This window comes from Pan paniscus, chromosome 13 (assembly GCF_029289425.2).
Source record: "Pan paniscus chromosome 13, NHGRI_mPanPan1-v2.0_pri, whole genome shotgun sequence".
In the NCBI taxonomy this organism is placed as follows: domain Eukaryota; kingdom Metazoa; phylum Chordata; class Mammalia; order Primates; family Hominidae; genus Pan; species Pan paniscus.
In genome coordinates, this window is record NC_073262.2 from 83477148 (window position 1) to 83487056 (window position 9909).

The window sequence follows — 9909 nt, forward strand, 5'->3', positions numbered from 1 at the left end:
TGTCAACTTGATTGAGTTATGGGATGCCCAGATAGTTCGTAAAACAATATTTCTGGGTGCATATATATGCTTTTCAGAAAAAAAAGATTAGCCTTTTAATCAGTGGACTCACCAGTGTGAGCTGGAATCATCCAATCAGTTGAGAGTTCAAATGGAACAAAAAGCCAAAGGAAGGGCAAATTATCTCTCTCTTCTTGAGTTGTCACATCCATCTTTTTCTGCCCTTGGACATCGGAGCAGGGCCCAGTGCACCAGGTTTTCTAGCTCTCAAACTTGTGAATGGTATCTCATGGGACTTCTCAGCCTCCATAATCATGTGAGCCAGTTCTCGTAACAAGTTCCCTCTTACGTCTATATATATAAAATATATCTATATCCTCTCTTTATGTCTCTCAGGAGAACTCTAATAATGCATTAGTCAAATATTACAAAAATCTTACGATGAAAAGCAACAGTATCCCTCTACTTTGTTCTCTAACTCACATCTATTCCCCCAAACAACCTCTTAACCATTCTGTTTTAATAACTCTGAATAGTATACTTCTATATACCTTAGATTATTGATTTAACAGATTTATCATGTTTATTCTTTTTTCCACCTTTACTTTCTTCTCTTAATGTTTATAATTAGATCGTTACCTTAAATTCTCCTATTGCTTATGTTTGTCACTTTAAATGATATCTTTAACCTCTATTTCTTGTTCTGTGAATTTTAGGTAGGATCCCTTAACTCTACACTTTAAAAATTAAGATATGGTAGAATTTTTTTGGCAAGAAAAAAATTAAAAAGAAGAAAAACTTAAGCTATTTGGCTCCTTACTCTTCCTTCAACTTTTCTTCCACACCAGAGTCCTTTCCACATCCCACCATCTACCACCTACTTTTTCCTTTTATATTTCCAAGGTTGTTAACATTTACCTTCATGCAGTCACCACCCGGGTTTCTGTGCTTTTTCACAGATTGACTCTAAATATAATGACCCAGAAACAGCATTTACATTATCCTTATTGTGTAAATATTCTTTAAAGTTGGACCAAGTACTATATTAAGATTGCATTACTTTTTTCTGTGGACCAAACACAACCCCTAGGGTCACTCAAAAGAGATTGTGATGGCTTTGTAATGTGTTAGTGCGTTATGCTACCAGCTAGGCTGACCTATGTGTTCTGGAATTCCTCTCCCTATATGATTCATATTAGATTGGGCCACAAGAGACATTCTGTGTCAGATTTTGAAGGCAGAAATGAAGAAGTGGTTATATTGTTTGTATGCTCAGAAGATCAAGGAAGAGGCAACAGGAGGTTTTAGCTCTCACATATTTTCTTATTTAGCAGCTCACATTGTTGGGTAGGAGCAGAAGCCCAGCCTGCAGCTGCTCCATCTTCCCCTAGGTCTTTCTGTTTCTTCTTCTTTCAATTTCTTCTACTCCAGGTGTGTGCTTAGCTCCATGACAAAAGGTGACAGCTTATTCTGCAGAACACACACATCATCAAAGTGGGAGGTGGTGAGACTGGCACACTGACAGTCTGTCCTAGCAGATTTCAGCTCACACTGGTGAGTTCCAGCATGCTTATACCGCTATTTTACACGTCTTCCCTTCGCCATTGTCTATCTGCAGACTTCTCCAACATCAGATGCCAGATGTCTCATGGAAACTAAATAACTTCTACAATTGTGTGTGTATTTATATAACTGATACAAATATTGGTTCTAACATCAATTCCAAGTTGATTTTTTAACATTCAACAATTACTTCCAATTGTGTCACTTCTTATTTTGCTTCATATTTTTTACTGACATTTCTAATTATATTTCTTGGTTCCTTGAATTTGTAACTTTATCATACTCATATTCTTCCTCATTCTTAATCATATTGTCCATAGAGTTCCTTCCCCCACGCCTTTCCCCCAACCCCATAGATCGACTTATTTATTTCCTTCAATCGAGGACTATGCAAACTATAATTATGGGATTTCTTTGACTTCTTTACCAGTTAGACACACTGTTTCCAAAATTCCATATAACCTTTGTGCACTCTTCTGTTTTGCTTTAATATATCCTGTTAGTCACAAAGAAAAATTGATGAAGAATAAATATTTTGAATTTTGCATGATTAAAAATGTCTTCAAACAATCATCATATATGGTTGATGGTCTGAGCATAAAACATTTTGTCTCATAAATTTGAAAAATATTTTTATAGAAGTTTTTAGTGTCTTTTCTCCTTGGTGATCTGTAAAATGTTACAAGAATATGCCTTTGTGGGGATCTTTTTGCAGTCTCAGACACCTAGTGGATCCAGATCCTTTTAATCTGAAGACTCATGTCCTTTTCAGTTTTAAATAATTTCCTTATATCCGTATCTTTAATAATACTTCCTCTTCCATCGCCACCACCCCATCCTAACCCCAAGCACGCACTATTTTTTGTTCTCTTTCTAAGACTCTTACTAACCAAAAGTTGAACATTCCATATTTGAACCCTCTGCCTCATTTCCTTGCTAACATTTCCATTACTTTCTCATTTGGGTCTACTTTCTGGGAGATTATTATCTTTTATCTCAATGGTTATATTTTAATCTGTAGAAGCTCTCTTTTATTGTGTAATAGTTTTCTTTGCATTACTTTCCTGTTCTTGGATTAAGATTAATAAAAAAATACTAATATCCTCTTTAAATTTCTATGAATATATTAACTATTTCAGATACAATGGAAAGGACACTGGCCTTGAGTCAGATATCTGGACCTTGATTATTTAATGTACCAAACAAGGATAATATTTACTATTCCACAGGATTATTTTGAATATTAAAAGAGATAATATATTTTAAGAGCCTTGTAAATTATAAAATATGTAAGTACAACATAAGAAAGATATTTAAATTATTATATATCCCTGCATGACAATGTTTCTGAGCATGGCAATTAAATGCTTTTATGAACCCACGTTTAGTTATTTCCTTCTATAATGTTCTATATACATAAAACTTCAACCACATCACACAATGAAACTTGTGGAGTTATTTTTTTGAGTCCTTTGCTGTCATTCCTCCAGGCCTTGCTTTTGTTAATGGAGCAGACACTGTCATATATACCCAATATGCATTTTCCACATCTTCAGTAATAAAGTCCTGTTTTTAGCAAAACACATCATTTCCCCACTTCTCCACCTCTCTTGAGGTTGCTTCCAGAAATAAACAGAATCAGTGTACACAACTTTTGGTAAATGTTTGGAAATAAAGAGGGCATGCTCTTCTTCCCTACTATCCCTTTCCTTTCTGCTGGCTGGAATGCAGATATGATGAATGGAAATAATGTGGCCGTCTTAGAGCCTGAGCTGGAAGCCATGTATGGAAGATGGTGGAGAAACAACATGGAGGGAACACCCTTGGCTCCTACCTCTGAGTACAGTACCCATGCTAGACTAACTATACCTAGATTTCTTTTATGGGAGCAAGAGACAGTTTCCTAGCTTGTCAGACCAATATAACTTGGGGTTTTCTACTACTCCATGATGAACCTAATCCTAATTAATATGCTGTTATAGTTTCTCAGCCTTTTGGTTAAGATCAGATATACTAAGACACTCCCCATCAGGACATGACAGTATTTACTCATCCTTTATGAGCCAATGAAAGCATCACCCTCTCTAGTAAGTCCTGCCTAATGAGACCTCCCCAATAGGATTTAATGTCTTTATTATAGAATATATTTTTCATGAGACAAAGGATCCTGTTTATTTTATTCACTAGTGTGTGCCTAGTGCCTTGAAAAATGTGTGGGCCATATTAAGCAGGTGTTTGTTTGCTTTTTGAGATGCAGTCTCGTTCTGTCACCAGGCTGGAGTGCAGTGGCATGATCTCGGCTCACTGTAAGCTCTGCCTCCCGGGTTCACGCCATTCTCCTGCCTCAGCCTCCCGAGTAGCTGGGACTACAGGCGCACGCCACCATGCTGGGCTAAATCGTTTGTATTTTTAGTAGAGACGGGGTTTCACCGTGTTAGCCAGGGTGGTCTCAATCCCCTGACCTCGTGATCCGCCCGCCTCAGCCTCCCAAAGTGCTGGGATTACAGGCATGAGCCACCACGCATGGCCTTAAGCAGTTAAATAGTTGTTAAGTATGCACAACTCTATAACCCTTAGGATTTTGTGGTTACCTCAGCTAAACCATGGATGCTTTTCCCAAGCCTCTCTCCCTACACAAATTGTAACCTCACTAGCGGGTAAAACCATATATATGTATCACTTACTTTGCTCCTTAATATATGGTACATGACTGACAGTATTTATGAATTGAATAATTTAAATGAGAATAAGTGTAATGATATATAAAAAATTATTTTTTAAATAAAATTTACATAAAAGTATTACAATTTGAGATGAACTACATCAATACTTTTTCATCAAAAAATAGTGTTTTCTCTCCCCTGATTATAATGAGACAATTTAGTGACTGCTTTTATCAAACATAATAGAGCAAACCACAATCTGACTTGGAGCAATTTGCTGGACTTCCAAACCTCAGTTTTGTCATTAATAATATGAGGTTCATATCCACCACATTTGGCATCTTGGACTGTGCTTGATTAACACTTGTGCTCAGTAAGAGGTAGCAGCAATTCTTATAGTGACTAAGAAAAAGCATTATCTTTAAAATTTACTGATTTAAAGTTTTATATACGTTCATTTATTCAATACCTATTTGCTTGATCCCTACAATGTAACAGCAATCTAGATGCTGGGGACACAAGGTCCACCTTCCAGGAATATGGCCATGACACCAGAAATCACAAACATGATGAGAATGGAATGATTGGGGAAGAAGTGCCAGATGCTTCACTTGTAAATGAAGACCCAGCCTCTGGGGATGCAGATACCACCTCCCTGAAGAAGCTGAAGATCTGCAGATAAGTGGAGTTCACCAATGATGAGGAGCGGGATGGAGAAAGGAGGTAGGGAGAGTCATCCAAGGTACATGAGCAACATGTTAAAAGGTAAGAAGTGAGACAATGGTGAGGTGGTGAAACTTAACAAGTCGGCCATGGCTGGGGGGTGAGAGTGAGGGAGGGTGGTGGGAAATAAAGTTGCTGGGATCGGGAGAAGCCAGATGATGCAGCTTTTGCAGGACATGGTACAGATCTGGGAAAATATTGTAAGGTTTTGGGAGAGTATGAGGGATTTATGGGTCAGGTTTATATTACAAAGATTATTCTAAAAATATTAGGCCTCCCGAGGCACTCAAACCTTTTACCTTGCAGTTTCTACTCACCCTTTGGGACTCAGCTCAAATGACATTTCCTCAGGGGTGCTCCCTGATACCCAGATTTTGCACCCTGTGATTCTCCTTCAGAGTATCACAAGTCGAATAAAATCGTTAATAATAGAAAAAATATCCTGTATGTAAATAGGCTACTTTAAAATGAAATCATTTCACATGTATTATATTTTCTATTTAAATAAATTCTACCATTAAATTTTTGAAACATATTTACCTCTTAACTATATGTTTAGTTAAGCAAGTCCAAGTCTTTGAAGATTTTATTTTGTTGTAATCAATACTTGTAAATATATGTGGATATATAAAAATGCACATAAATGACATAATTTTAAATGTAAAAGACCAATGTGTATATGTTTTTAACACATATTTTTAGGGTAATAGGTACTAGTATTATTTTATTTTTTATTTTTTATTTTTTTGAGATGGAGTCTCGCTCTGTCTCCCAGGCTGGAGTACAGTGGCGCAATCTTGGCTCACTACAAGCTCCACCTCCCAGGTTCACGACATTCTCCTGCCTCAGCCTCCCGAGTAGCTGGGACTACAGGCGTCCGCCGCCACGCCCGGCTAATTTTTTGTATTTTTAGTAGAGACAGGGTTTCACCGTGTTAGCCAGGATGGTCTCAATCTCTTGACCTCGTGATCTACCTGCCTCGGCCTCCCAAAGTGCTGGGATTACAGGCTTGAGCCACCGTGCCCGGCTTATTATTTTAAATTATAACTTGTTCTGTTTGAAGCAAGGAACTGAATACACTTTTAAACCATTTATTTAATGATGTACATTTCAAATATTATCAAATTTAATCAACACTTTTAAGAATAAAAATAGTTTATTGAGTTTTTCTGCTTAAAATTATGGTAGTCATGCAAAAATCCATGTATTCCCTTCTCTGGTTATCAAATCTAACATTTCTTTCAAATATTGACCAATCTATTGTGAACAACATGTTTTTCCCATATATAAGGCAAACCAACTGATTGTTTTTATTAGCAACAAAGGTCGTGGGAAAAAAACAGAAAAAGCCTGACGTATTAATCCTAAAATGGCAAAGCGTGTGTAAATGTAAAGTAAAAGGTTATGTAAATGAAGGAGGTTAAGACCTAAAAGGTTATGACACAGTTGGATCATTCTCATTACAGAAACATTAACATAGATGAGTACAATCTGCAGGCCAGCTAAATCTAAATTGCACGACTGCACCCAAGGGAACTGAAACAATTTCCATAGTTTCCTTAAACATAGAGCTAAACAATTTAAGTTTGAGAGAGTTGCTAAGTTATTTAGAAGAACTATTTAATCTTTAACAGTAAAATATTAAACCAAAGAGATTTTGTGATCTAGTACTTATTTCGAGAGAGTAATAAATTTATTATTCACATATTCTGAATGAGCTTGCATCAATCACTACAAGGCATTCAATCAAATTCATCTTGAAAAATGAAATGGCAAATGCATTTAAATTCAAGAAAGCCAATTTAGAGCAATTGACTATAATTAAGAATGTTCAGTGGGATGAGGTCTACTAGATTCGTGAATATATGAAAAGGAGCCTTGAAAACACTAAAAGTTAAATACTAGGATTAGGATGTGAACATTCAACTGAAAAGAATAAGATTGGAAAAACGGTTGTGTGAGTGCATGAGTAAGTGAGCGAGAATGCATGGGTGTGTATGGGCGTGTGTATGCCTCCACTTTTATAGAACCACAGTTAAGGTTTCTGAAAGGAGGAACTGGGATTCTTCCTCCCTCTTTAGCTTCACCCATTGTCATGATCAGAGAGTAGTATATTCCTTGTCCTTTCTCCTCCGATAAAATAAGAACTTGGCATCTTGTGAGTTTATACCTTAATTATGGAAAACTTACTAGAGAGTCTTTGGATTAAGAAGAGTACACCCTGTAGATACGATATCAAGCAAATTCACTTTCTGAAGCCAAGCTTTTAGGAGAAGCAGAAGGTTCCCTGGCACCCTCTTGAGTGGCTACTATCTGAGCAAAAAGAATTAAAAGTTATCAGCCCTGAAACTACCAGACAGTTGATCCAGAACAAACTGTGCCTGCTTATGAAGCAAGGCTTTTTCACCCTTAGTTGGAAGTTCCAAAAGATAGAGCTTCTTTAAGTGCAGTTAAATTCATTCTCTGAGCTTACTATAGTTCCAGCAACACCTTCAAATGGCTCCTCCCCAAAGAGTATCACATTAATGTTGCTGGCAGGCACAGTTGCCAATTTAATTAATACTTTTGAGTGCACAATCTTCAAAAGAGTAGTTCTAAATTTAACCAAAAACACTTGCCATGATTTTAAAAATCAACACATTTGGTTTCCTTCACTCCTCCAACAACTGTAATTGAATCACTGCCAAATACAGAACACTGGGGTAGGTGCCTCAGGAATGTGCAGCCACTTACAAGAGTTGGGGGGTGGGGGTGGGAAATACAGTCAACTAAAACAAGGCAGAGTGTAGTGAATGCCAAAAGTTGGTTTCAAAGGCTATGAGTGCGAGGTGAAGGCAAAGAACATAGTCCTACGTCTCTTTCCCTCCACTACTACAATCTACTTCCAAAGACCTGTCCCACTATCCCTCAACATCCAACAATTCACTTCTTTTCTGTCCAGCCTAAATTCCAGCGGAATTCAGTTTCTCTCCACCTTCAGATTCTTTTTTTTTTAATATTTGCCTGCTATATATTTTTTCATTCTTTTTTTTATTATACTTTAAGTTTTAGGGTACATGTGCACAATGTGCAGGTTAGTTACATATCTATACATGTGACATGCTGGTGCGCTGCACCCACTAACTCGTCATCTAACATTAGGTATATCTCCCAGCGCTATCCCTCCCCCCTCCCCACACCCCACAACAGTCCCCAGAGTGTGATATTCCCCTTCCTGTGTCCATGTGTTCTCATTGTTCAATTACCACCTATGAGTGAGAATATGCAGTGTTTGGTTTTTTGTTCTTGTGATAGTTTACTGAGAATGATTTCCAATTTCATCCATGTCCCTACAAAGGACATGAACTCATCATTTTTATGGCTGCATAGTATTCCGTGGTGTATATGTGCCACATTTTCTTAATCCAGTCTATCATTGTTGGACATTTGGGTTGGTTCCAAGTCTTTGATATTGTGAATAGTGCCGCAATAAACATACGTGTGCATGTGTCTTTATAGCAGCATGATTTATAATCCTTTGGGTATATACCCAGTAATGGGATGGCTGGGTCAAATGGTATTTCTAGTTCTAGATCCCTGAGGAATTGCCACACTGACTTCCACAATGGTTGAACTAGTTTACAGTCCCACCAACAGTGTAAAAGTGTTCCTATTTCTCCACATCCTCTCCAGCACCTGTTGTTTCCTGACTTTTTAATGATTGCCATTCTAACTGGGGCGAGATGATATCTCATTGTGGTTTTGATTTGCGTTGCTCTGATGGCCAGTGATGGTGAGCATTTTTTCATGTGTTTTTTGGCTGCATAAATGTCTTCTTTTGAGATGTGTCTGTTCATGTCCTTCGCCCACTTTTTGATGGGGTTGTTTGTTTTTTTCTTGTAAATTTGTTTGAGTTCATTGTAGATTCTGGATATTAGCCCTTTGTCAGATGATTAGGTTGCGAAAATTTTCTCCCATTTTGTGGGTTGCCTGTTCACTCTGATGGTAGTTTCTTTTGCTGTGCAGAAGCTCTTTAGTTTAATTAGATCCTATTTGTCAATTTTGGCTTTTGTTGCCATTGCTTTTGGTGCTTTAGATATGAAGTCCTTGCCCATGCCTATGTACTGAATGGTAATGCCTAGGTTTTCTTCTAGGGTTTCTATGGTTTTAGGTCTAACGTTTAAGTTTTTAATCCATCTTGAATTGATTTTTGTATAAGGTGTAAGGAAGGGATCCAGTTTCAGCTTTCTACATATGGCTAGCCAGTTTTCCCAGCACCATTTATTACATAGGGAATCCTTTCCCCATTGCTTGTTTTTCTCAGGTTTGTCAAAGATCAGATAGTTGTAGACATGCAGCGTTATTTCTGAGGGCTCTGTTCTGTTCCATTGATCTATATCTCTGTTTTGGTACCAGTGCAAGGCTGGTTCAATATACGCAAATCAATAAATGTAATCCAGCACATAAACAGAACCAAAGACAAAAACCACATGAGTATCTCAATAGGTGCAGAAAAGGCCTTTGACAAAATTCAACAACGCTTCATGCTAAAAACTCTCGATAAATTAGGTATTGATGGGATGTATCTCAAAATGATAAGAGCTATCTATGACAAACCCACAGCCAATATCATACTGAATGGGCAAAAACTGGAAGCATGCCCTTTGAAAACTGGCACAAGACAGGGATGCCCTCTCTCACCACTCCTATTCAACATAGTGTTGGAAGTTCTGGCCAGGGCAATTAGGCAGGAGAAGGAAATAAAGGGTATTCAATTAGGAAAAGAGGAAGTCAAATTGTCCTTATTTGCAGACGACATGATTGTATATCTAGAAAACCCCATTGTCTCAGCCCAAAATCTCCTTAAGCTGATAAGCAACTTCAGCAAAGTCTCAGGATACAAAATCAATGTACAAAAATCACAAGCATTCTTATACACCAATAACAGACAAACAGCCAAATCATGAGTGAAATCCCATTC

The 9909-nt window shown here is 37.5% G+C and overlaps 1 long non-coding RNA gene across 1 annotated transcript in view; it reads left to right on the forward strand.

The window, feature by feature from the left end:
• The window catches only part of LOC130541288 (uncharacterized), a 140260-nt gene extending 132165 nt beyond the window's left edge, over nucleotides 1-8095 (forward strand). Inside the window, exon 3 of the long non-coding RNA XR_008955326.2 lies at nucleotides 4725-8095. This is a non-coding gene — a long non-coding RNA (uncharacterized LOC130541288). The remainder of the gene's footprint in view (nucleotides 1-4724) is intronic.
• The last annotated feature ends 1814 nt before the right edge of the window (nucleotides 8096-9909 follow it).